Consider the following 22718-nt stretch of genomic DNA (forward strand, 5'->3'; position numbering starts at 1 on the left):
AAGGCTAAGGCCGAGCTTTTAAACTTGAAGCCCTTCGTTGGGTTTAGCTCAAGGCCGAGGCAGAGCTAATAATTTTGAGCCCTTTGTTGGGCTGAGTTGAAGCTCAAGGCTGACGCTGAGCTTTTAAACTTGAAGCCCTTCGTTGGGCTGAGCTCAAGGCCGAGGCCGAGATAATAATTTTGAATCCCTTTGTTGGGCTGAGTTGAAGCTCAAGGCTGAGGCTGAGTTTTTAAACTTCAACCCCTCCGTTGGGCGGAGCTCAAGGCCGAGGACAAGCTTATAATTTTGAAGCACTTTCTTGGGCTGAGTTGAAGTTCAAGGCCTGAGGCTGAACTTTTAAACTTGAAGCACTTCGTTGGGCTGAGCTCAAGGCCGAGGCCGAGCTAACAATTTTGAAGCCCTTTGTTGAGCTGAGTTGAAGCTCAAGGCTGAGGCTGAGCTTTTAAACTTGAAGCCCTTAGTTGGGCTGAGCTCAAGGCCGAGGCTGAGCTAATAATTTTGAAGCCCTTGGTTGGGCTGAGTTGAAGCTCAAGGCTGAGGCAGAGCTTTTAAACTTGAAGCCTTTCGTTAGGCTGAGCTCAAGGCCGAGGCCGAGCTAATAATTTTGAAGCCATTTGTTGGGCTGAGTTGAAGATCAAGGCGGAGACCGAGCTACTAAATTTGAAGCCCTTTGTTGGGTTGAGTTGAAGCTCAAGGCTAAGACCGAGCTAATAAATTTGAAGCCTTTAGTTGGGCTGAGCTGACGCTCAAGGCTAAGGCCGAGCTAATAAATTTGAAGCCCTAAGTTTGGGCTATCTTAAGATTGAGGCCGAGCAAATAATTTTGAAGCGCTTTGTTGGGCTGAGTTGAAGCTCAAGGCTAAGGCTGAGCTTTTAAACTTGAAGCCCTTCGTTGGGCTTAGCTCAAGACCGAGGCCGAGCTAATATTTTTGAAGCCCTTTGTTGGGCTAAGTTGAAGCTCAAGGCTGACGCTGAGCTTTTAAACTTGAAGCCCTTCGTTGGGCTGAGATCAAGGCCGAGGTCGAGCTAATAATTTTGAATCCCTTTGTTGGGCTGAGTTGAAGCTCATGGCTGAGGCCGAGTTTTTAAACTTCAATCCCTTCGTTGGGCAGAGCTCAAGGCCGAGGCTGAGCTAATAATTTTGAAGCACTTTGTTGGGATGAGTTGAAGATCAAGGCCTGAGGATAAGCTTTTAAACTTGAAGCACTTCGTTGGGCTGAGCTCAAGGCCGAGGCCGAGCTAATAATTTTAAAGCCCTTTGTTGGGCTGAGTTGAAGCTCAAGGCTGAGGCTGAGTTTTTAAACTTGAATCCCTTTGTTGGGTTGAGCTCAAGGCTGAGGCCGAGCTAATAATTTTGAAGCCCTTTGTTGGGTTGAGTTGAAGCTCAAAGCCTGAGGCTGAGCTTTTAAACTTGAAGCCCTTCGTTGGGCTGAGCTCAAGGCCGAGGCCAAGCTAATAATTTTTCAGCTCTTTGTTGGGCTGAGTTGAAGCTCAAGGCTGAGGCTGAGCTTTTCAATTTGAATCCCTTCGTTGGGCTGAGCTCAAGGCCGAGGCTGAGCTAATAATTTTGATGCCCTTTGTTGGGCTGAATTGAAGCTCAAGGCTGAGGCTGAGCTTTTAAACTTGAAGCCCTTCGTTAGGCTGAGCTCAAGGCCGTGGCCGAGCTAATAATTTTGAAGCCTTTTGTTGGGCTGAGTTAAAGCTCAAGGCTGAGACCGAGCTAATAAATTTGAAGCCCTTAGTTGGGCTGAGTTGACGCTCAAGGCTGAGGCCGAGCTAATAAATTTGAAGTCCTTAGTTGGGCTTAGCTCAAGGTTGAGGCCGAGCTAATAATTTTGAAGCCCTTTGTTGGGCTGAGTTGAAGCTCAAGGCTGAGGCTGAGCTTTTAAACTTGAAGCCCTTCGTTTGGCTGAGTTCAAGGCCGAGGCCGAACTAATAATTTTGAAGCCCTTTGTTGGGCTGAGTTGAAGATCAATGCTGAGACTGAGTTAATAAATTTGAAGACCTTAGTTGGGTTGAGTTGAAGCTCAAGGCAGAGGCCGAGCTAATAAATTTGAAACCCTTAGTTGGGCTGATGCTCAAGGCTGAGGCTAAGGTTTTAAACTTGAAGCCCTTCATTGGGCTGAGCTCAAGGGCGAGGCCGAGCTAATAATATTGAAGCCCTTTGTTGGACTGAGTTGAAGCTCAAGGCAGAGGCTGAGCTTTTAAACTTAAAGCCCTTCGTTTGGCTGAGCTCAAGGCTGAGGCCGAGCTAATAATTTTGAAGCCATTTGTTGGGCTGAGTTGAAGCTCAAGGCTGAGGCTGAGCTTTTAAACTTGAAGCCCTTCGTTGGGCTGAGCTCAAGGCCGAGGCCGAGCTAATAATTTTGAAGCCCTTTGTTGGGCTGAGTTGAAACTCAAGGCTGAGACTGAGTTAATAAATTTGAAGACCTTAGTTGGGTTGAGTTTAAGCTCAAGGCAGAGGCCGAGCTAATTAATTTGAAGCCCTTAGTTGGGCTGAGCTCAAGGTTGAAGCCCAGCTAATAATTTTGAAGCCCTTTTCTTGGGTTGAGTTGAAGCTCAAGGCTGAGGCTGAGCTTTTAAACTTGAAGCCCTTCTTTGGGCTGAGCTCAAGGCCGAGGTCGAGTTTTTAAACTTCAATCCCTTCGTTGGGCTGAGTTTAAGCTGGAGGCTGAGGCCGAGCTAAAAAATTCGAAGCCCTAAGTTGGGCTTAGCTTAAGGTTGAGGCCGAGCTAATAATTTTGAAGCCCTTTGTTGGGCTGAGTTGAAGCTCAAGGCTGAGGCTGAGCTTTTAAACTTAAAGACCTTCATTGGGCTGAGCTCAAGGCCGAGGTCGAGCTAATAATTTTGAAGCCCTTTGTTAGGCTGAGTTGAAGCTCAAGGTCGAAGCTGAGCTTTTAAACTTGAAGCCCTTCGTTGGGCTGAGCTCAAGGCCGAGGCCGAGAAAATAATTTTGAATCCCTTTGTTGGGCTGAGTTGAAGCTCAAGGCTGAGGCTGAGTTTTTAAACTTCAATCCCTTTGTTGGGGCTGAGCTCAAGGCCGAGGCCGAGCTAATAATTTTGAAGCCCTTTGTTGGGCTGAGTTGAAGTTCAAGGCCTGAGGCTGAGCTTTTAAACTTGAAGCACTTCGTTGGGCTGAGCTCAAGGCCGAGGCCGAGCTAATAATTTTGAAGCCCTTTGTTGGGCTGAGTTGAAGCTCAAGGCTGAGGCTGAGGTTTTAAACTTGAATCCCTTCGTTGGGCTGAGCTCAAGGCCGAGGCCGAGCTAATAATTTTGAAGCCTTTTGTTGGGCTAAGTTGAAGCTCAAGGCTGAGGCTGAGCTTTTAAACTTGAAGCCCTTCCTTGGGCTGAGCTCAAGGGCGAAGCCGAGCTAATAATTTTGAACCCTTTGTTGGGCTGAGTTGAAGCTCAAGGCTGAGGCTGAGCTTTTAAACTTGAAGCCCTTCGTTGGGCTGAGCTCAAGGCCGAGGCCGAGCTAATAATTTTGAAGCCCTTTGTTGGGCTGAGTTGAAGCTCAAGGCTGACGCTGAGCTTTTAAACTTGAAGCACTTCGTTGGGCTGAGTTGAAGTTCAAGGCTGAGGTTGAGCTTTTAAACTTGAAGCCCTTCGTTGGGCTGAGCTCAAGGCCGAGGCCGAGCTAATAATTTTGAAGCCCTTTGTGGGGCTGAGTTGAAACTCAAGGCTGAGATCGAGCTAATAAATTTAAAGCCCTTTGTTGGGCGGAGTTGAAGTTCAAGGCTGAGGTTGAGCTTTTAAACTTGAAGCCCTTCGTTGGGCTGAGATCAAGGCCGAGGCCGAGCTAATAATTTTGAAGCCCTTTGTTGGGCTGAGTTGAAGCTCAAGGCTGAGGCTGAGGTTTTAAACTTGAATCCCTTCGTTGGGCTAAGCTCAAGGCCGAGGCCGAGCTAATAATTTTGAAGCCCTTTGTTGGGCTGAGTTGAAGCTCAAGGCTGAGGCTGAGCTTTTAAACTTGAAGCCCTTCGTTGGGCTGAGCTCAAGGCCGAGGCCGAGCTAATAATTTTGAAGCCCTTTGTTGGGCTGAGTTGAAGCTCAAGGCTGAGGCTGAGCTTTTAAACTTGAAGCCCTTCGTTGGGCTGAGCTCAAGGCCGAGGCCGAGCTAATAATTTTGAAGCCCTTTGTTGGGCTGAGTTGAAGCTCAAGGCTGAGGCTGAGCTTTTAAACTTGAAGCCCTTCGTTGGGCTTAGTTGGGCTGAGCTCAAGGCCGAGGCCGAGCTAATAATTTTGAAGCCCTTTGTTGGGCTGAGTTGAAGCTCAAGGCTGAGACTGAGCTAATAAATTTGAAGCCCTTAGTTGGGCTGAGTTGACGCTCAAGGCTAAAGTCGAGCTAATAAATTTGAAGTCCTTAGTTGGGTTGAGCTCATGGTTGAGGTCGAGCTAATAATTTTGAAGCCCTTTGTTGGGCTGAGTTGAAGCTCAAGGCTGAGGCTGAGCTTTTAAACTGGAAGCCTTTCGTTTGGCTGAGCTCAAGGCCGAGGCCGAACTAATAATTTTGAAGCCCTTTGTTGGGCTGAGTTGAAGATCAATGCTGAGACTGAGTTAATAAATTTGAAGACCTTAGTTGGGTTGAATTGAAGCTCAAGGCAGAGGCCGAGCTAATAAATTTGAAGCCCTTAGTTGGGCTCAGCTCAAGGTTGAAGCCGAGCTAATAACTTTGAAGCCCTTTCTTGGACTGAGTTGATGCTCAAGGCTGAGGCTGAGCTTTTAAACTTGAAGCCCTTCATTGGGCTGAGCTCAAGGGCGAGGCCGAGCTAATAATTTTGAAGCCCTTTGTTGGGCTGAGTTGAAGCTCAAGGCTGAGGCTGAGCTTTTAAACTTGAAGCCCTTCGTTGGGCTGAGCTCAAGGCCGAGGCCGAGCTAATAATTTTGAAGCCCTTTGTTGGGCTGAGTTGAAGCTCAAGGCTGACGCTGAGCTTTTAAACTTGAAGCACTTCGTTGGGCTGAGCTCAAGGCCGAGGCCGAGCTAATAATTTTGAAACCCTTTGTTGGGCTGAGTTGAAGCTCAAGGCTGAGACTGAGTTAATAAATTTAAAGACCTTAGTTGGGTTGAGTTGAAGCTCAAGGTAGAGGGCGAGCTAATAAATTTGAAGCCCTTAGTTGGGCTGAGCTCAAGGCCGAGGTCGAGCTAATAATTTTGAAGCCCTTTGTTGGGCTGAGTTGATGCTCAAGGAAAAGGCTGAGCTTTTAAACTTGAAGCCTTTCGTTGGGCTGAGCTCAAGGCCGAGGCCGAGCTAATAATTTTAAAGCCCTTTGTTGGGCTGAGTTGAAGCTCAAGGCTGAGACTGAGCTAATAAATTTGAAGCCCTTAGTTGGGCTGAGTTGAAGCTCAAGGCTGAGACCGAGATAATAAATTTGAAGTCCCGAGCTAATAAATTTGAAGCCCTTTGTTGGGCTGAGTTGAAGCTCAAGGCTGAGGCTGAGCTTTTAAACTTGAAGCCCTTCGTTGGGCTGAGCTCAAGGCCGAGGCCGAGCTAATAATTTTGAAGCCCTTTGTTGGGCTGAGTTGAAACTCAAGGCTGAGACCGAGCTAATAAATTTGAAGCCCTTTGTTGGGCTGAGTTGAAGTTCAAGGCTGAGGTTGAGCTTTTAAACTTGAAGCCCTTCGTTGGGCTGAGCTCAAGGCCGAGGCCGAGCTAATAATTTTGAAGCCCTTTGTTGGGCTGAGTTGAAGCTCAAGGCTGAGGCTGAGCTTTTAAACTTGAAGCCCTTCGTTGGGCTGAGCTCAAGGCCGAGGCCGAGCTAATAATTTTGAAGCCCTTTGTTGGGCTGAGTTGAAGCTCAAGGCTGAGGCTGAGCTTTTAAACTTGAAGCCCTTCATTGGGCTGAGCTCAAGGGCGAGGCCGAGCTAATAATTTTGAAGCCCTTTGTTGGGCTGAGTTGAAGCTCAAGGCTGAGGCTGAGCTTTTAAACTTGAAGCCCTTCGTTGGGCTGAGCTCAAGGCCGAGGCCGAGCTAATAATTTTGAAGCCCTTTGTTCGGCTGAGTTGACGCTCAAGGATGACGCTGAGCTTTTAAACTTGAAGCCCTTCGTTGGGCTGAGATCAAGGCCGAGGCCGAGCTAATAATTTTGAAGCCCTTTGTTGGGCTGAGTTGAAGCTCAAGGCTGAGGCTGAGCTTTTAAACTTGAAGCCTTTCGTTTGGCTGAGCTCAAGGCCGAGGCCGAACTAATAATTTTGAAGCCCTTTGTTAGGCTGAGGTGAAACTCAAGGTAGAGGGCGAGCTAATAAATTTGAAGCCCTTAGTTGGGCTGAGCTCAAGGTTGAAGCCGAGATAATAATTTTGAAGCCATTTTCTTGGGCTGAGTTGAAGCTCAAGGCTGAGGCTGAACTTTTAAACTTGAAGCCTTTCGATGGGCTGAGCTCAAGGCCGAGGCCGAACTAATAATTTTGAAGCCCTTTGTTAGGCTGATTTGAAGCTGAAGGCTGAGACCGAGTTAATAAATTTGAAGCCCTTAGTTGGGCTGAGTTGAAGCTGAAGGCTGAGGCCGAGCTAAAAAATTCGAAGCCCTAAGTTGGGCTGAGCTTAAGGTTGAGGCCGAGCTAATAATTTTGAAGCCCTTTGTTGGGCTGAGTTGAAGCTCAAGGCTGAGGCTGAGCTTTTAAACTTGAAGCCTTCGTTGGGCTGAGCTCAAGGCCTAGGCCGAACTAAAAATTTTGAAACCCTTTGTTGGGCTGAGTTGAATCTCAAGGCTGAGACCGAGTTAATAAATTTGAAGCCCTTAGTTGGGCTGAGTTGAAGCTGGAGGCTGAGGCCGAGCTAAAAAATTCGAAGCCCTAAGTTGGGCTGAGCTTAAGGTTGAGGCCGAGCTAATAATTTTGAAGCCCTTTGTTGGGCTGAGTTGAAGCTCAAGGCTGAGGCTGAGCTTTTAAACTTGAAGTCCTTCGTTGGGCTGAGCTCAAGGCCGAGGCCGAGCTAATAATTTTAAAGGCCTTTGTTGGGCTGAGTAGTTGGGCTGAGTTGACGCTCAAGGCTGTGGCCGAGCTAATAAATTTGAAGTCCTTAGTTGGGCTGAGCTAATTATTTTGAAGCCCTTTGTTGGGCTGAGTTGAAGCTCAAGGCTGAGGCTGAGCTTTTAAACTTGAAGCCTTTCGTTTGGCTGAGCTCAAGGCCGAGGCCGAACTAATAATTTTGAAGCCCTTTGTTAGGCTGAGTTGAAGATCAATGCTGAGACTAAGTTAATTAATTTGAAGACCTTAGTTGGGTTGAGTTGAAGCTCAAGGCAGAGGCCGAGCTAATAAATTTGAAGCCCTTAGTTGGGATGAGCTCAAGGTTGAAGCCAAGCTAATAATTTTGAAGCCCTTTCTTGGGCTGAGTTGATGCTCAATGCTGAGGCTGAGCATTTAAACTTGAAGCCCTTCATTGGGCTGAGCTCAAGGGCGAGGCCGAGCTAATAATTTTGAAGCCCTTTGTTGGGCTGAGTTGAAGCTCAAGGCTGAGGCTGAGCTTTTAAACTTGAAGCCCTTCGTTGGGCTGAGCTCAAGGCCGAGGCCGAGCTAATAATTTTGAAGCCCTTTGTTGGGCTGAGTTGAAGCTCAAGGCTGAGGCTGAGCTTTTAAACTTGAAGCCTTTCGTTTGGCTGAGCTCAAGGCCGAGGCCGAAATATAATTTTGAAGCCCTTTGTTAGGCTGAGTTGAAGATCAATGCTGAGACTAAGTTAATTAATTTGAAGACCTTAGTTGGGTTTAGTTGAAGCTCAAGGCAGAGGCCGAGCTAATAAATTTGAAGCCCTTAGTTGGGCTGAGCTCAAGGTTGAAGCTGAGCTAATAATTTTGAAGCCCTTTCTTGGGCTGAGTTGATGCTCAAGGCTGAGGCTGAGCTTTTAAACTTGAAGCCCTTCATTGGGCTGAGCTCAAGGGCGAGGCCGAGCTAATAATTTTGAAGCCCTTTGTTGGGCTGAGTTGAAGCTCAAGGCTGAGGCTGAGCTTTTAAACTTGAAGCCCTTCGTTGGGCTGAGCTCAAGGCCGAGGCCGAGCTAATAATTTTGAAGCCCTTTGTTGGGCTGAGTTGAAGCTCAAGGCTGACGCTGAGCTTTTAAACTTGAAGCACTTCGTTGGGCTGAGCTCAAGGCCGAGGCCGAGCTAATAATTTTGAAACCCTTTGTTGGGCTGAGTTGAAGCTCAAGGCTGAGACTGAGTTAATAAATTTGAAGACCTTAGTTGGGTTGAGTTGAAGCTCAAGGCAGAGGCCGAGCTAATAAATTTGAAGCCCTTAGTTGGGCTGAGCTCAAGGTTGAAGCCGAGCTAATAATTTTGAAGCCCTTTGTTGGGCTGAGTTGAAGCTCAAGGCTGAGGCTGAGCTTTTAAACTTGAAGCCTTTCGTTGGGCTGAGCTCAAGGCCGAGGCCGAACTAATAATTTTGAAGCCCTTTGTTAGGCTGATTTGAAGCTCAAGGCTGAGACCGAGTTAATAAATTTGAAGCCCTTAGTTGGGCTGAGTTGAAGCTGAAGGCTGAGGCTGAGCTAAAAAATTCGAAGCCCTAAGTTGGGCTGAGCTTAAGGTTGAGGCCGAGCTAATAATTTTGAAGCCCTTTGTTGGGCTGAGTTGAAGCTCAAGGCTGAGGCTGAGGTTTTAAACTTGAATCCCTTCGTTGGGCTGAGCTCAAGGCCGAGGACGAGCTAATAATTTTAAAGCCCTTTGTTGGGCTGAGTTGAAGCTCAAGGCTGAGACTGAGCAAATAAATTTGAAGCCCTTAGTTGGGCTAAGTTGAAGCTGAAGGCTGAGGCCGAGCTAAAAAATTTGAAGCCTTAAGTTGGGTTGAGCTGAAGGTTGAGGCCGAGCTAATAATTTTGAAGCCCTTTGTTGGGCTGAGTTGAAGCTCAAGGCTGAGGCTGAGCTTTTAAACTTGAAGCCCTTCGTTGGGCTGAGCTCAAGGCCGAGGCCGAGCTAATAATTTTGAAGCCCTTTGTTGGGCTGAGTAGTTGGGCTGAGTTGACTCTCAAGGCTGTGGCGGAGCTAATAAATTTGAAGTCCTTAGTTGGGCTGAGCTCATGGTTGAGGTGGAGCTAATTATTTTGAAGCCCTTTGTTGGGCTGAGTTGAAGCTCAAGGCTGAGGCTGAGCTTTTAAACTTGAAGCCTTTCGTTTGGCTGAGCTCAAGGCCGAGGCCGAACTAATAATTTTGAAGCCCTTTGTTGGGCTGAGTTGAAGATCAATGCTGAGACTGAGTTAATAAATTTGAAGACCTTAGTTGGGTTGAGTTGAAGCTCAAGGCAGAGGCCGAGCTAATAAATTTGAAGCCCTTAGTTGGGCTGAGCTCAAGGTTGAAGCCGAGCTAATAATTTTGAAGCCCTTTCTTGGGCTAAGTTGATGCTCAAGGCTGAGGCTGAGCTTTTAAACTTGAAGCCCTTCATTGGGCTGAGCTCAAGGGCGAGGCCGAGCTAATAATTTTGAAGCCCTTTGTTGGGCTGAGTTGAAGCTCAAGGCTGAGGCTGAGCTTTTAAACTTGAAGCCCTTCGTTGGGCTGAGCTCAAGGCCGAGGCCGAGCTAATAATTTTAAAGGCCTTTGTTGGGCTGAGTAGTTGGGCTGAGTTGACTCTCAAGGCTGTGGCGGAGCTAATAAATTTGAAGTCCTTAGTTGGGCTGAGCTCATGGGGTAGGTCGAGCTAATAATTTTGAAGCCCTTTGTTGGGCTGAGTTGAAGCTCAAGGCTGAGGCTGAGCTTTTAAACTTGAAGCCTTTCGTTTGGCTGAGCTCAAGGCCGAGGCCGAACTAATAATTTTGAAGCCCTTTGTTGGGCTGAGTTGAAGATCAATGTTGAGACTGAGTTAATAAATTTGAAGACCTTAGTTGGGTTGAATTGAAGCTCAAGGCAGAGGCCGAGCTAATAAATTTGAAGCCCTTAGTTGGGCTCAGCTCAAGGTTGAAGCCGAGCTAATAACTTTGAAGCCCTTTCTTGGACTGAGTTGATGCTCAAGGCTGAGGCTGAGCTTTTAAACTTGAAGCCCTTCATTGGGCTGAGCTCAAGGGCGAGGCCGAGCTAATAATTTTGAAGCCCTTTGTTGGGCTGAGTTGAAGCTCAAGGCTGAGGCTGAGCTTTTAAACTTGAAGCCCTTCGTTGGGCTGAGCTCAAGGCCGAGGCCGAGCTAATAATTTTGAAGCCCTTTGTTGGGCTGAGTTGAAGCTCAAGGCTGAGGCTGAGCTTTTAAACTTGAAGCCATTCGGTGGGCTGAGCTCAAGGCCGAGGCCGAGCTAATAATTTTGAAGCCCTTTGTTGGGATGAGTTGAAGCTCAAGGCTGAGGCCGAGCTAATAAATTTGAAGCCCTTAGTTGGGCTGAGTTGAAGCTCAAGGCAGAGGCCGAGCTAATAAATTTGAACCCCTTAGTTGGGCTGAGCTCAAGGTTGAAGCCGAGCAAATAATTTTGAAGCCCTTTGTTGGGCTGAGTTGAAGCTCAAGGCTGAGCTTTTAAACTGGAAGCCTTTCGTTTGGCTGAGCTCAAGGCCGAGGCCGAACTAATAATTTTGAAGCCCTTTGTTGGGCTGAGTTGAAGCTCAAGGCTGAGGCTGAGCTTTTAAACTTGAAGCCCTTCGTTGGGCTGAGCTCAAGGCCGAGGCCGAGCTAATAATTTTGAAGCCCTTTGTTGGGCTGAGTTGAAGCTCAAGGCTGAGGCCGAGCTAATAATTTTGAAGCCCTTTGTTGGGATGAGTTGAAGCTCAAGGCTGAGGCCGAGCTAATAAATTTGAAGCCCTTAGTTGGGCTGAGCTCAAGGCCGAAGCCGAGCTAATAATTTTGAAGCCCTTTGTTGGGCTGAGTTGAAGCTCAAGGCTGAGGCTGAGCTTTTAAACTTGAAGCCCTTCCTTGGGCTGAGCTCAAGGGCGAGGTCGAGCTAATAATTTTGAAGCCCTTTGTTGGGCTGAGTTGAAGCTCAAGGCTGAGGCTGAGCTTTTAAACTTGAAGCCCTTCGTTGGGCTGAGATCAAGGCCGAGGCCGAGCTAATAATTTTGAAGCCCTTTGTTGGGCTGAGTTGAAGCTCAAGGCTGAAGCTGAGCTTTTAAACTTGAAGCACTTCGTTGGGCTGAGCTCAAGGCCGAGGCCGAGCTAATAATTTGAAAGCCCTTTGTTGGGCTGAGTTGAAGCTCAAGGCTGAGACTGAGCTAATAAATTTGAAGCCCTTAGTTGGGCTGAGTTTACGCTCAAAGCTGAGGCCGAGCTAATAAATTTGAAGCCCTTAGTTGGGCTGAGCTCAAGGTTGAAGCCGAGCTAATAATTTTGAAGCCCTTTGTTGGGCTGAGTTGAAGCTCAAGGCTGAGGCTGAGCTTTTAAACTTGAAGCCCTTCGTTGGGCTGAGCTCAAGGCCGAGGCCGAGCTAATAATTTTGAAGCCCTTTGTTGGGCTGAGTTGAAGCTCAAGGCTGAGGCTGAGCTTTTAAACTTGAAGCCCTTCGTTGGGCTGAGCTCAAGGCCGAGGCCGAGCTAATAATTTTGAAGCCCTTTGTTGGGCTGAGTTGAAGCTCAAGGCTGAGGCTGAGCTTTTAAACTTGAAGCCCTTTGTTGGGCTGAGTTGAAGCTCAAGGCTGAGGCTGAGCTTTTAAACTTGAAGCCCTTCGTTGGGCTGAGCTCAAGGCCGAGGCCGAGCTAATAATTTTGAAGCCCTTTGTTGGGCTGAGTTGAAGCTCAAGGCTGAGGCTGAGCTTTTAAACTTGAAGCCCTTCGTTGGGCTGAACTTCGTTGGGCTGAGCTCAAGGCCGAGGCCGAGCTAATAATTTTGAAGCCCTTTGTTGGGCTGAGTTGAAACTCAAGGCTGAGACCGAGCTAATAAATTTGAAGCCCTTTGTTAAGGCCGAGCCGAGCTAATAAATTTGAAGCCCGTTGGGAAGCTCAAGGCTGAGGCCGAGCTAATAATTTTGAATCCCTTTGTTGGTCTGAGTTGAAGCTCAAGGCCGAGGCCGAGCTAATAATTTTGAAGCCCTTTGTTGGGCTGAGTTGAAGCTCAAGGCTGAGGCTGAGCTTTTACACTTGAAGCCATTCGTTGGGTTGAGCTTTAGGCCGAGGCCGAGCTAATAATTTTGAAGCCCTTTGTTGGGCTGAGTTGAAGCTCAAGGCTGAGGCTGAGCTTTTAAACTTGAAGCCCTTCGTTGGGCTGAGCTCAAGGCCGAGGCCGAGCTAATAATTTTGAAGCCCTTTGTTGGGCTGAGTTGAAGCTCAAGGCTGAGGCTGAGCTTTTAAACTTGAAGCCCTTCGTTGGGCTGAGCTCAAGGCCGAGGCCGAGCTAATAATTTTGAAGCCCTTTGTTGGGCTGAGTTGAAGCTCAAGGCTGAGGCTGAGCTTAATAAATTTGAAGCCCTGACGTTGAGTTGAAGCTCAAGGCTGAGGCTGAGCTTTTAAACTTGAAGCCCTTCGTTGGGCTGAGCTCAAGGCTGAGGCTGAGCTAATAATTTTGAATCCATTTGTTGGGCTGAGTTGAAGCTCAAGGCTGAGGCTGAGCTTTTAAACTTGAAGCCATTCGTTGGGCTGAGCTCAAGGCCGAGGCCGAGCTAATAATTTTGAAGCCCTTTGTTGGGCTGAGTTGAAGCTCAAGGCTGAGGCTGAGCTTTTAAACTTGAAGCCCTTCGTTGGGCTGAGCTCAAGGCCGAGGCCGAGCTAATAATTTTGAAGCCCTTTGTTGGGATGAGTTGAAGCTCAAGGCTGACGCTGAGCTTTTAAACTTGAAGCCCTTCCTTTGGCTGAGCTCAAGGGCGAGGCTGAGGCTGAGCTTTTAAACTTGGAGCCCTTCGTTGGGTTGAGCTCAAGGCCGAGGCCGAGCTAATAATTTTGAAGCCCTTTGTTGGGCTGAGTTGAAGCTCAAGGCTGAGGCTGAGCTTTTAAACTTGAAGCCCTTCGTTGGGCTGAGCTCAAGGCCGAGGCCGAGCTAATAATTTTGAAGCCCTTTGTTGGGCTGAGTTGAAGCTCAAGGCTGAGGCTGAGCTTTTAAACTTGAAGCCCTTCGTTGGGCTGAGCTCAAGGCCGAGGCCGAGCTAATAATTTTGAAGCCCTTTGTTGGGCTGAGTTGAAGCTCAAGGCTGAGGCTGAGCTTTTAAACTTGAAGCCCTTCGTTGGGCTGAGCTCAAGGCCGAGGCCGAGCTAATAATTTTGAAGCCCTTTGTTGGGCTGAGTTGAAGCTCAAGGCTGAGGCCGAGCTTTTAAACTTGAAGCCCTTTGTTGGGCTGAGTTGAAGCTCAAGGCTGAGGCTGAGCTTTTAAACTTGAAGCCCTTCGTTGGGCTGAGCTCAAGGCCGAGGCCGAGCTAATAATTTTGAAGCCCTTTGTTGGGCTGAGTTGAAGCTCAAGGCTGAGGCTGAGCTTTTAAACTTGAAGCCCTTCGTTGGGCTGAGCTCAAGGCCGAGGCCGAGCTAATAATTTTGAAGCCCTTTGTTGGGCTGAGTTGAAGCTCAAGGCTGAGGCTGAGCTTTTAAACTTGAAGCCCTTCGTTGGGCTGAGCTCAAGGCTGAGGCCGAGCTAATAATTTTGAATCCCTTTGTTGGGCTGAGTTGAAGCTCAAGGCTGAGGCTGAGCTTTTAAACTTGAAGCCCTTCGTTGGGCTGAGCTCAAGGCCGAGGCCGAGCTAATAATTTTGAAGCCCTTTGTTGGGCTGAGTTGAAACTCAAGGCTGAGGCCAAGCTAATAATTTTGAAGCCCTTTGTTGGGCTGAGTTGAAGCTCAAGGCTGAGGTTGAGCTTTTAAACTTGAAGCCCTTCGTTGGGCTGAGCTCAAGGCCGAGGCCGAGCTAATAATTTTGAAGCCCTTTGTTGGGCTGAGTTGAAGCTCAAGGCTGAGGCTGAGCTTTTAAACTTGAAGCCCTTCGTTGGGCTGAGCTCAAGGCCGAGGCCGAGCTAATAATTTTGAATCCCTTTGTTGGGCTGAGTTGAAGCTCAAGGTTGAGGCCGAGCTAATAAATTTGAAGCCCTTAGTTGGGCTGAGCTCAAGGCCGAAGCCGATTTTGAACCCCTTTGTTGGGGTGAGTTGAAGCTCAAGGCTGAGGCTGAGCTTTTAAACTTGAAGCCCTTCGTTGGGCTGAGCACAAGGCCGAGGCCGAGCTAATAATTTTGAAGCCCTTTGTTGGGCTGAGTTGAAGCTCAAGGCTGAGGCTGAGCTTTTAAACTTGAAGCCCTTCGTTGGGCTGAGCTCAAGGCCGAGGCCGAGCTAATAATTTTGAAGCCCTTTGTTGGGCTGAGTTGAAGCTCAAGGCTGAGGCTGAGCTTTTAAACTTAAAGCCCTTTGTTGGGCTGAGTTGAAGCTCAAGGCCGAGGCCGACCTAATAATTTTGCAACTCTTTGTTGGGCTGAGTTGAAGCTCAAGGCTGAGGCTGAGCTTTTAAACTTGAAGCCCTTCGTTGGGCTGAGCTCAAGGCCGAGGCCGAGCTAATAATTTTGAAGCCCTTTATTGGGCGAGGCTGAGGCTGAGCTTTTAAACTTGGAGCCCTTCGTTGGGTTGAGCTCAAGGCCGAGGCCGAGGTAATAATTTTGAAGCCCTTTGTGGGGCTGAGTTGAAACTCAAGGCTGAGGCTGAGCTTTTAAACTTGAAGCCATTCGTTGGGCTGAGCTCAAGGCCGAGGCCGAGCTAATAATTTTGAAGCCCTTTGTTGGGCTGAGTTGAAGCTCAAGGCTGAGGTTGAGCTTTTAAACTTGAAGCCCTTTGTTGGGCTGAGCTCAAGGCCGAGGCCGAGCTAATAATTTTGAAGCCCTTTGTTGGGCTGAGTTGAAGCTCAAGGCTGAGGCTGAGCTTTTAAACTTGAAGCCCTTCGTTGGGCTGAGCTCAAGGCCGAGGCCGAGCTAATAATTTTGAATCCCTTTGTTGGGCTGAGTTGAAGCTCAAGGTTGAGGCCGAGCTAATAAATTTGAAGCCCTTAGTTGGGCTGAGCTCAAGGCCGAAGCCGATTTTGAACCCCTTTGTTGGGGTGAGTTGAAGCTCAAGGCTGAGGCTGAGCTTTTAAACTTGAAGCCCTTCGTTGGGCTGAGCACAAGGCCGAGGCCGAGCTAATAATTTTGAAACTCTTTGTTGGGCTGAGTTGAAGCTCAAGGCTGAGGCTGAGCTTTTAAACTTGAAGCCCTTCGTTGGGCTGAGCTCAAGGCCGAGGCCGAGCTAATAATTTTGAAGCCCTTTGTTGGGCTGAGTTGAAGCTCAAGGCTGAGGCTGAGCTTTTAAACTTAAAGCCCTTTTGTTGGGCTGAGTTGAAGCTCAAGGCTGAGGCTGAGCTTTTAAACTTGAAGCCTTTCGTTGGGCTGAGCTCAAGGTCGAGGCCGAGCTAATAATTTTGAAGCCCTTTGTTGGGCTGAGTTGAAGCTCAAGGCTGAGGCTGAGCTTTTAAACTTGAAGCCCTTCGTTGGGCTGAGCTCAAGGCTGAGGCCGAGCTAATAATTTTGAATCCCTTTGTTGGGCTGAGTTGAAGCTCAAGGCTGAGGCTGAGCTTTTAAACTTGAAGCCATTCGTTGGGCTGAGCTCAAGGCCGAGGCCGAGCTAATAATTTTGAAGCCCTTTGTTGGGCTGAGTTGAAACTCAAGGCTGAGGCCAAGCTAATAATTTTGAAGCCCTTTGTTGGGCTGAGTTGAAGCTCAAGGCTGAGGTTGAGCTTTTAAACTTGAAGCCCTTTGTTGGGCTGAGCTCAAGGCCAAGGCCGAGCTAATAATTTTGAAGCCCTTTCTTGGGCTGAGTTGAAGCTCAAGGCTGAGGCTGAGCTTTTAAACTTGAAGCCCTTCGTTGGGCTGAGCTCAAGGCCGAGGCCTAGCTAATAATTTTGAATCCCTTTGTTGGGCTGAGTTGAAGCTCAAGGTTGAGGCCGAGCTAATAAATTTGAAGCCCTTAGTTGGGCTGAGCTCAAGGCCGAAGCCGATTTTGAACCCCTTTGTTGGGGTGAGTTGAAGCTCAAGGCTGAGGCTGAGCTTTTAAACTTGAAGCCCTTCGTTGGGCTGAGCACAAGGCCGAGGCCGAGCTAATAATTTTGAAACTCTTTGTTGGGCTGAGTTGAAGCTCAAGGCTGAGGCTGAGCTTTTAAACTTGAAGCCCTTCGTTGGGCTGAGCTCAAGGCCGAGGCCGAGCTAATAATTTTGAAGCCCTTTGTTGGGCTGAGTTGAAGCTCAAGGCTGAGGCTGAGCTTTTAAACTTAAAGCCTTTTTGTTGGGCTGAGTTGAAGCTCAAGGCTGAGGCTGAGCTTTTAAACTTGAAGCCTTTCGTTGGGCTGAGCTCAAGGTCGAGGCCGAGCTAATAATTTTGATGCCCTTTGTTGGGCTGAGTTGAAGCTCAAGGCTGAGGCTGAGCTAATAAATTTGAAGCCCTTAGTTGGGCTGAGCGCAAGGCCGAGGCCAAGCTAATAATTTTGAAGCCCTTTGTTGGGCTGAGTTGAAGTTCAAGGCTGAGGTTGAGCTTTTAAACTTGAAGCCCTTCGTTGGGCTGAGCTCAAGGCCGAGGCCGAGCTAATAATTTTGAAGCCCTTTGTTGGGCTGAGTTGAAGCTCAAGGCTGAGGCTGAGCTTTTAAACTTTAAGCCCTTCGTTGGGCTGAGCTCAAGGCCGAGGCCGAGCTAATAATTTTGAAGCCCTTTGTTGGGCTGAGTTGAAGGTCAAGGCTGAGGCCGAGCTTTTAAACTTAAAGCCATTCATTGGGCTGAGCTCAAGGTCGAGGCCGAGCTAATAATTTTGAAGCCCGTTGTTGGGCTGTTTTATCTGAACCCGGCTTTTTATGCCGTGGTCTTTTAATTTGTGCCCCGCTTCTTTCGCGTGGGCTTTTTAATCTAAACCCGGCTTTTTATGCCATGGTCTTTTAATTTATAGCCCCGCTTCTTTCGCGGAGGCTTTTTTATCTGATCCCGGCTTTTTAGGTTCTTGAGCTTTTTGCACGACGATCGCCCTCATAACTGCGCACAAGCAATAGGCTTATAGCCGAGACGTGGGTGTGTGCACAGTGTGGACAAAAGTAATAAATGAGTTCAGAGTATGTACCTGGGGTCTTTAACCTCTTATTTATAAGGGTTACCTCTTAGGCTTGTGTAGATCTCCCAGTTGTAGTAGGATTTAACTTCCTTTCTGTTGGGATAGGGACTCTATCCTTAGCAGCCTTACTGTTTTATATTGTTAGGATAATTGGGTAGTTATCCTTTAAGGAATCCTTGGGTAGGAATAAATCTTTGGTACTACTGTTGCACCAAGATTCAGTGCATCTCACCAATGAGAGCATTACACATCATAGGAGAGAGAAAAAATTTGTCAGAGAAAATAAAATTTTAGTTGACATGTAATATTTTTATTGGTGGGATGTACTGAATCTTTGGTACTACAGTAGCACCAAAGATTTGTTCCTTGGGTAGGTGGTTAGGATATGAAATATTCCATAATATATATATATATATCAAAATCTATATATATTCACGTAAATCAAAATCACGACAACTTTGCAATTTGTAATTCACGACAATATGATAAGGTTTGTAAATCCTTATTTGTTTTTTGTAAACAAATATATATAATGAGGTTTGCGATTTTCGATAAAATAATATATATAATCAAACAATTTGTAAATCATGACTATATGAGATAAGGCAACTCAAGTCAATATATGCCGATTGACAAACCAAACCCAATCAAGATGTGAATTGTAACAAGCAGTGCAACATATATGAAGCAATTCACGACAATCGAGATGGAAAACAAATCGAGATGCAAATTTCAATTTAAATCAAATCGCAAATTCAATTTAAAAGCATGACAATCGATATAGCATATAACAGTTGATTGTAATATAATATTCAAACTCATATTTGTGATACGGACCGAGACGGAACGGACAATTTCTTCACAAAAATTTGCCTTAAAAACAAAATAAATTTTGGGTCTTATAATCATACATGTCTGGCTCTGATACTAAATGTGAAATTTAAGGTTCCAGGATCATGTAGATGATTATAAAATACCCAAACAATATAAAATCAAAATATGAGATTGTGCGTACCTTGTTAGACTATCACAAAGCTGGAGAAAAATGTGACTACATGCTAGGATCTTCCTCTCTATGACCTATTCTGAAAGTGGCAGCCTCAGCGATGGTATCATGAAGGCTCATAAGACTTTATCCCAATATAAATAGGCTAGAGAGGGGACCTAGCAAAACCCTAATCAACAGTGTCTGATGGGTCCACCCATCGCAGAAGCCCAATCAGACATTATGCTGCCCAACTAGGCCCAATATCAAAAGATGTCAAAAGCCCAACTCAACATGATCACAATAGACTTATCACAATAGATTAAATTAGAATATCCATTAACCCGATTATTTTAAAAAATACAAAAACATTAATTAATATTGCCCATATAGAAAATTCCTAACAATTTTGACCTCAAAAGTCAAAAATGTTATCCATCTAGCTCTCAAAGCACTATTGGAAGACTCATCTTTCATTTCCAAAGCTGCCTTGTTGGGTTATCTCCCTTGCCATATATTGCTATAAGGCATAATTTCTCAACTCATACTCTAATATTGGATCTCATCCGTATTACCTGTTTTTTTAATTTAGTCCTCACATTAAAATTTAAGGACTTCCATCTCTTTGCACCCATTTAGGGCTCTACATATACACTTGTACATAACTTTGACCTTCACGGTCTTTCATCAATACTTAATAATATTTACTCAAATATCAAGCCTTCAAGTTCTTTATAATTTGCATTCTCCATAGTCTAGGTCTCACCTTAGCACTATAGCGATGTTATTCACTAGGCGGTAATATCACTCACCAATGAATGTACTCACATAACTTTAATATCACTCACCAATGAATGTACTCACATAACTTTACTATATATATATATATATATATATATATATATATATATATATATATATATCATTTCTATAATAACTCACCCTTTTGTCTATCAAACATAAGGCTTCATCTTACTCCGTGCTCAGCACGTTCTAGCCTCATACTTTAAAACATATATAAGTAATGGGACATTGTTATCATGCTCGAATCCTTGTACCCATTTTTCATCTAACTTGCCTAAAAAGCATACATATGCGACTGTATTCATCGCTTCTGTCTTGATTCATATATGATTCAAGTTACCAATCCTCTTTCAATATGGACACTTGATCTAACACCTATAAACTATAGGCTATCTATGTCTTTCTCTTAAATTCATCTCTTATCTGGATACCTAAAAGGACATTCACCTTTATAAGCATCATCATATGGGCATTCATAAAGAACATCGCATACATTTTTAATTGCTTATTAGCTCTTTTGCTAATCACACGATCTATACTTTCTATGGTATATTAGCTCTTTCACTAATAATACCATAATCATGTTTTTCTTTATTAGGAATACTTTTTCTCTACTGTGACACCTCCATGAGTCTTATTCAAAGAACTTAACTCTTTTAAGGCGGGTCCACACGGGTGCTTCCAAGAGTCATCACTCTTAGGAACTGTTTCCCATAAGGAAAACCCTTTACTATATACTAATCTATCTAGAGTGTGTCTCATTCACTAGCACAACCCATCCATCTCACGGATGAAGATTCATATAGACATCGTTACAAGTGAATACACTATTACATTGCATCATGCAATATTCTTAACTTATTGCGCCTCAAGGCTAGTATACTCTTATGCATAATCAAAGTATGTCTCTCTATACTATTCTTTACTAGTCTCTTTTCTTTATCTCCTCAAGAGAGTTCCACACTGATTTTGGCTCTTGAGCATACTTTCTCTAATCATCTTCTGATTATTTTAGAGCATAAGCTCACATTGACAAGAGTCACAAGACTATCTCAAGTTTATCAATTTCATATCACACCATGATATAAAACTAGAATTGATCGATTCGTACACTTAGTACACCCGGATTACCAAGGTAAAATTCGTACTCAACCATTCCATGGGCTGTCCCAAGGAAAGTCCAAGCCATACTCATTTGGCCATTGTATCTTGATCAGTCAATTCATATTTCCCATAGTTATACTTGCATGCATCACATATCATACAACATGAAAACATTGCATAATTATAGTAGTCAATAATACGCGACCTACTCTTATAGATTTTCACACATCTTCTTATTTAGTGTGTGACATCAATTAAGTGTGATAACTTTTTATTTATGATCATTATTCTTTCTCATTCTATGCAAGTCATACTTCCTCTTAATGCATACAACTTATATTCTTTATTCTTAGCCAAAAGGCATTCGTTTAAATATAGCAATTTCAAACTTACGAGGTGTCTTTAAATTTTGTCTCTACCTCATCATTTCACTTAACCTTTCATAAAGGATCTTTCATAAAATTTCTCGGTCACTACAACAGAATACTATCTAATGTATATGTAGTAAAGATATGTTACTCATATCCACACTAAATGGAAACATAATAACAATCATAACTCCTAATGATTTAAAACTAAATAAGTGCTCCTAATTCTTATACCTTCTACAAGGTCTGACATTTTTCTCCTTATTGAGTGGTTTTAAAGTATCCACTCGACTCTTAACTTGAGGCCCTGTAGCTATTATTCCTAAACACACATTAGCAAAGTGTATACTTTACCACATTAGGCAAAAAGGACATTCATTCCAATCATCCCTTCTTTGAAATGATACTGATTGACTAGAGTACTCTAATCCCTAGCACTATTACCAGTTATTTTTCTTTTTAACCTTTTCATTTAAACCTTTTAGAAGATCAGCAGCCATTTTTTCAAGTTCTGGCAATGCCTTTCTGTTTAATTATTTCCCATAAATGAGGAAATTTCTTAAACTCTTCCCTCAAAACATCTATAACAACTAAAACCTTTCTGCCTTCAAGAATATAATAATATTCAACGATGGCAGCCTTCCTTGTACAAGGATCAACCATAATCATATAACAGCCATAACACTTATTTATAGACAAAAAACTAGACTCCCGGGGCTTTAACATGATATATAATATGCCACGTTTTGTTAAGGAACGAAAAAGATATAGACGTTCTAAGTCGATCCTACTTGTCAAGATAAAATTTGACAGCACTTGGTTGTTCCTTAATGGTTAGGGATACTTTCCCAATCTCATATGGCACCTAATTGACAATTTAACATATATCATGCTATTCTTAGCCATTTCAAGGCTTTACATCTAGGATCCATCCATGGATCATCTCATTACATAACTCAAATGAATATACATCCATTCTCGTAAACATTTAAAATGTCCACAAGTCTCATAGTCTTTACATTACATAATGTTGGAACTTAGCATATACAAAAGATATGATCAATGTCCTAGATACAAAATACTTCACAAATGATACAAGTTACTATAATCATAATCTAAGTTCCTCTCAAAATAGGATTGCATGTACATATACATATCAAAAGTAATCCAAATCAACAGCATGCTATGAACTGAAATCTAGCTGGGCCTCTTGCCCTGAGATGCTCCCTCTCCCTCCGCAGAGGTACCTGAAAGGTGAATCCCTAAAACGCGAGGTGAGATAAAAATCTCAGTAAACTACGAATCCTTGGAGAATCACTCCACCCTGTAGTTCACTTTCAGTGCATTAACAATATTAAAATAAAGCATGCATATATACATATTATCTTGTTTTATCTGTTCTGATCTGTCTGTTTTATTTTGTTCTATTATGTCCTTTTATATTCTTTCTGCTATGTAACATCCCAAGGGCTGGCAAAGGCAAAAAGCGAACGTCGGTGCAAAAGAGGCACGGATAATGAGCAGCTCATGCCAAATCTTGTAGCTCGGAGTACATGAATGAATCGAATCAACACCCAAAAGAGAGGGACTCCAGAGATTGTGCTAGTATTGGACGATATAGTTGGGGATAACTTATAAGAATTAATTGGTACTACCTATACTAACAAGATGTATATACTTTTTGATAGCTCAGACGGAAGAACTTCATAGTTAAGCGTACCTGACTTGGAGTAATTCTGGAATGGGTGACCTCCTGGAAAGTTTTCCCAAGAAGTGTGTAAGTGAGGACAAAGCATGCTGACAAGTCTCGTGTTAGTTTATAGGGATGATCATTGATCCTTGCAAGTTGTCGGGCGTTACACTTCCAGCTTGTTATATATTAAGGGTCAAATTAAGCATATAATTGATCTAAATGTAACCAAAAGACACTAGCATTGTGATTAAATTGTCAATTCACTTTCAAGAGTATTTTCATAAAATTCTTGTGTTTTTGTAGGATTTTTGGCTTATTGAAAGGAGATTGAGTTGGAAAGCTTAAGAGGAAGCAAGAAAGGAACATGTTAGCTGGCACTACTAGCACCAGAATGGCGCCTCAAGCGCCATCATCCGATGTCTATGTATTACCACGCTAGCAACGACAGGTTGGCGCTCTTAGCGCCAAGTTCACATTCCATCTGCCCCACTAGCGTGAGAACCACGCTAGGAGCGCCAGCTCACATCAAAGCCCCTATTTCACAGCGCTAGCAGCGCCAGGGTGGCACTACTAGATGACGTTCACTTGAAATCCAATATTTAAACCATATCTGACAAGGATCTGCGATTGAAGATTTCGAAGGGAAACTTTAAGGAAACTTCTCTCTCACTATAAAAAGAAAAGATTTGGAAACAAGGATTCTGCTAGGACATTTGGCAAATGAGGAGAGAACGCAGAGACTAGAGATTGAAGTTTTTCAGAGATCAAGATGGAGATTAAAGGAAGATTGAAGATTAGCTGTGGAGATCAACCAACATTCCTCCTTTAGGATTTCATCTAGTTTGCTTTTATT

Source organism: Gastrolobium bilobum, unplaced genomic scaffold (genome assembly GCF_033153095.1).
Source record: "Gastrolobium bilobum isolate Gb01-03AN ecotype WA unplaced genomic scaffold, APGP_CSIRO_Gbil_v1 utg48939, whole genome shotgun sequence".
NCBI classification, from domain to species: domain Eukaryota; kingdom Viridiplantae; phylum Streptophyta; class Magnoliopsida; order Fabales; family Fabaceae; genus Gastrolobium; species Gastrolobium bilobum.